Source organism: Penaeus japonicus, unplaced genomic scaffold (genome assembly GCF_977035675.1).
Source record: "Penaeus japonicus unplaced genomic scaffold, GWHDUDI00000001_assembly GWHDUDI00000040, whole genome shotgun sequence".
Classification (NCBI taxonomy): domain Eukaryota; kingdom Metazoa; phylum Arthropoda; class Malacostraca; order Decapoda; family Penaeidae; genus Penaeus; species Penaeus japonicus.
The window spans coordinates 9,458,861-9,463,860 of record NW_028234442.1 but is presented as its reverse complement, the minus strand read 5'-3'; the positions used below and the strand labels follow the sequence as shown (position 1 = coordinate 9,463,860).

The window sequence follows — 5,000 nt, the reverse complement described above, 5'->3', positions numbered from 1 at the left end:
GTAAGGATAGGTGAGGATGAGGAAGGATGGGTGAGGATGAGTGAAAATTGGTAATGGGTAGGAATGGACAAGAATGGGCTGTGATGGATAAGGATGGACAGAGATGGTTGAGGGATGGTTTAACATGGATCTGGTTGAGTGAGTATTGCTGACAGGTTTTGATAAATGGGTGTTAGTCTCTCAGTCTTTTTTTTTTTTTTTCTAGAAGTGAGTTTTAACATTCAAATGGGGTTTAAATGATGGTATGATGTTCTTCTTATCTTTCATGATATTCAAATGAAATGTAATTGACTAATTATCTTATATTAAGATTTCCTGCATACATAATGACTGAAAGTGAATTATCTATGCCTATTCTTTTGCTTTGCTTTCATTAACCCTTCCACTATGGGCCATTTTGGGGAGGTCAGATCACCGTCGCAGTGTTGTGTCTTTTTCTTTTTTAAATAGGCTAGTAATTCCTTCATTTGTTTGACTAGCTTACCAAATGCTAATTAGTATCACTTTCCTAATAAGTATTTAGACACAAATATCATACCAGAAGTATAGAAAATAATAGAGGATAACATCTTAACCCGCTAATGCTGGGTGACATGATATCACGTCATGTAGTGTCAGTACTTGCTGCAGGGACGAGATATCATGTCATGGCTTTTCGCATGTCTGGCATGCCGGATGATCGGGCGTGTAACGGTTGGCCACAGCCAGAGTGTTTGGCCTGTGTGTTTGAACTACCCCAGCTTTTAGATTGATTGGAGCCGAAACTGCCCAGTCGTTTTTGGGTTAAGATGCCCATTCCAGACCAAACATCTTAAGATGTGGCCCATTTTGGAAGGGTTAAGTATTTTGATTTTAGCAGGATGCTTTTAAATCATGATTTTATCTTCTGCTTCTTCTTCTTCTTCTTCTTCTTCTTCTTCTTCTTCTTCTTCTTCTTCTTCTTCTTCTTCTTCTTCTGCTTCTCCTTCTTCTGCTTCTCCTTCTTCTGCTTCTCCTTCTTCTGCTTCTTCTTCTTCTGCTTCTTCTTCTTCTTCTTCTTCTTCTTCTTCTTCTTCTTCTATTTCTTCTTAATTTTTTTTTTTTTTAATTATTAAGTGTAAACTGATTAGGGATATATATGTTTGCAAGTTGCTTTATAGTATGATATCTTTTTTGGAAATATATTTGATAAATTCCACATATATCAATATAGATAAAGATATAGTTGCATGGTAGGATTTTTCATAAAAGCATTTTAATGTCATTACATATGATACAAACATAGCCTTTTATCATGTAGACTAATTGATTTACATTTTTTTCTCTTTCTAGGGTTGCAAATGAGCTTAGATTGGTAGAGCAGCCTTAGTTACATCAAACAATTTATCGTCTTTTACTGATAGCATGGTAGACGTTTGCAAAGGAATTTTAAAGTGCAGGCATTTTGAATAGAGGAAGAGAAAGGGTTGAAGAAATTTGGTAAGGTGAAATGTACTTTATAAAGATTTGAGGAAAGAATGTTATTTTTTTTTTTAATGAATTAATTCATTTATATATATAAATATATTCTTTAATTATGGGTAGATTGTGATTACTTATCAAGATTTGCCATGTGCTGATAGTGTACAAATCTCTGATTGTACTGCCTGGTTCATTCGAGATGAATGAAAAATGGATTAACCCAATGCTCTTATCAGCTTATGCATCTGACTGAATTGGTCTATTCATCATTCTTCATCATTAACTCAATGGTGCTGGGATATAATGGAATGCACTAGCTGCTGCAGTAGCATTGATATCAAGGTTGGTCACTTGAAAAAGAATATTGTAGTGCAGGACATTGTTTTTTTTTCCCTTGTCTTTAATTATGGACAAGCAGATGATTATTATTCAATAGCATAATATAAAATAATAAAACAAGGTTTAGGTTTAGGTTTGGAAGGATATAGCTTGATAACTAGGGCCATCAGAACCCGAAACCTGCATATGCATATAGTGCATAGACCAGAGAGCAGCCTTCCATTATCATGGCGTGGTTAAATACCATCCAGAAATCGCAATGACATGTATAAATGCCATCTATCATCATTGAGTTAATTGATGTTATTAGACTGCATTGATGATTATGTAAGTTGTTATGTAATTATCAATGTTGGTTTACGTCCTTGCAATATCTGTCAGGGAAGAGATTCTGATTTTGGTTGGGTTGGGCTTGGAATTAAGGCCTTTCATTGAAATAATAAAGTACGTTTGTGTATCATCATGGTCGGATAAATTTGTTTTGGGATATAGATACACATTAATTATTTTTAATTCATTTCCTCAGTTGTTTCATGAAAAGACAGCCACTGATAAATGCTATATATTATGTACATATGCATATAGATATATAATATAAATGACAACATTTTGGGGAAAGGAGTTGAATTTTTGTTTGTACTATTATATTTCCTATTTTGTTATTAAATCTTTTTGTCTTTTATTTAACTTTAAGTGAATTGGCAGGTCTGCATTTAAATTTATGTGTGCAGTTGAGGTATTAAAAAAATTGCAAAGATATTTACAAAGATTTTTTGTTACTTTGCCACATGTTTCTGTTGTATTTGTGATATTGAAGCACACATTTTATTTTTATGTATACTAATATTTATGTAAATATTTGTAAATTTTGAATGTAAATAGAAAATGTGATCATTAAATTGCCTTCTTAATGTCAGTCAAATTATATCTGAACTAATGAACCTAACAGACTTCTTTCCTCTCAAAAGTTATCTGAACTAACTTCTTTCCTTCGTTGCTTTGATTTCATGGAACATTTCAAACTTTACTTGCACTTTACTTGTACTAAAATTGTATATCGAAGTCATACCGTTGCCATGAGCATGAGAAATCTCACAACCCTTGGTGAGTGATGAAAAACATCCATTACACATGGTGATGCAGCTATTATTGGACATCTATGAATAAGTTTTTCTTTTTATCAAATTGCAATATTCTGTGAGATATCATATGCTTGACAGAAAATAGTTGGGTGTTCAGGTGGCCAGGTTATTCTAATATGGGTGATTTTAGGTTGCAAAGAGATCTTGCAACATAATTACATTTGGTGTCTGCAATGTCCATCGCCATAACTCATTGCGGACGTGGGATAGATTCGCTTGCCCAGTCTCCAGGATGGGTTTTATTTCAGAGTGAGGCAGCTTCATGCAACATACTTTGTGTTTTCCCACTCTGTTTCAGTCACTCATTGTAAAACTAGAACTTTTTGTGTGTTTTATTTTTTTTTGTGTTATATTGTATTGGGAGACTTACATGTGTCATATCACAATCAATGATGCAGTTGACTAAAATTGCAGTATAGAGACCGTGGATGGGTGCCATTCAAGGCTCTTTCTCCTGCTGGTGCTAGAAGAAAGTGATGCCATCTAAGTTTTGGATGTTTGGAAAAAAACATTTTGCTTAATATTACAGCAATTATAGTAATTATAACTGCAATTGTCATCATCACTCTACTCATTACACATAGCACAATAAAATAACACAGTGATCCAAAATCCCCAAATTTTATGACGCCTGTCGTCATGCCAAAGCCCCTGTGTCATATATGCCACGACACCCATCTGTAATGGGTTAATAATACCATATATGCAAGGTCATTTCAGGTTATGATGTGTACTACCAAGAGTATTCAAAAATGGCTGTTGAGGATTTTTAAGAAGAACTAATTTATTTTTTGAATGGTTGGTCCTGACATTGTTTTGTTTAGAAGGACACCATTGTATTCATTTGTGTTTATATTGGTAAATGATTTTATTCAATTTTATTTTATTCATTACATCCCTATTTATTATATTTTGATTTTCTATAACTAGTTTTGTTGATGGGTCCAAAAAAATAATTTCTCTAATGATGAGATATTTGTTGATATATTACAACTGTCATTTTGTTCTGAGTGATGACCCTGATGAGTGTTAATGTTTTTTTTTTTTGAGGGGATATAAATATCTTTTTATGCATCTATGTCTTCCTAGCTAAATTTATATTATGCAGTAGCCAATACAGGGCTTTGTTAATCAATTCAGCAGTGTTGCTTATTTCAGCTTCCAGATAATAAATATGATAGTAAAGATAAGGAAGAAAGTTGATAATTAATTGCACATCACACTATTTAATATATAGCCTGAGCACCTCATAGTGAGACAACAGCATGACTTGTTTAGAACAGCACACTCCTCTCATACTTGAACTCTGAAATGTTTTTGAACAAATGACATGTAAAAATGTTAAAATGACTTTTTGGATGTGAAACAGAATATCTATAGTAGTTTACAGGCTTTGGACTACTCTATTTGTATGCTTTGTATGTGATGAAATTTTGAGAAATCTCATGTCTTTAATCTACAAGGTCTGTTGTGTTTTTTGTTGATCCAGGTATAAGAACACATTCAATTTCCATAATTGTTACATATGCTCAATTATGAAATACTAATTGGAGCATATACTGAATGGCACAGTAACATATTTTTTATATATTATATCTGCTCAGAGAAAGTACCTGAAACACAAAATTGTTGAACATAAAAAAAAACTTAGCTCTACATTCAGAAGAGCAGTAGTTTACATTAGTACTGATCAAGCATTTTGATAAATGTTAAATACATGTATATACTTGAATGTTGATAAAAAAATGATGTGTAATCCATCACCTATAAATTTAGCTTGTTGATCAATTGTTAATGTCACATGAACATATTTTCTGTAAACAAACAGATATGATTGGATAAGATACCATACAGTAATGTGTACAGTATGATTTAATCAATGTTAAAGCACATTTGTAATATGTATTTCCACCAAGGCAAGTGTAATGAAGCTGAAAATTTTGGTATGGGTATGATTCCAATGTTAGATTTGATTCACTATAAGAGTTGGTGAAAGAGAGGATGCAGCATAGGTAATTGATGGAGAAAATTGTTTGCTAAATAAAATGAATATATTGCCAGTCTGTTTTTTTTCCCAAC

The 5,000-nt window shown here is 32.7% G+C and overlaps 1 protein-coding gene across 1 annotated transcript in view; it reads left to right on the top strand.

The window, feature by feature from the left end:
• The window catches only part of Fibp (acidic fibroblast growth factor intracellular-binding protein), a 14,537-nt gene extending 9,556 nt beyond the window's left edge, over nucleotides 1-4,981 (top strand). The window contains exon 3 of the mRNA XM_086534236.1: nucleotides 1,312-4,981. The gene's annotated coding sequence lies outside the window, so the exon portion shown is untranslated. The remainder of the gene's footprint in view (nucleotides 1-1,311) is intronic.
• Nucleotides 4,982-5,000: the final 19 nt, after the last annotated feature.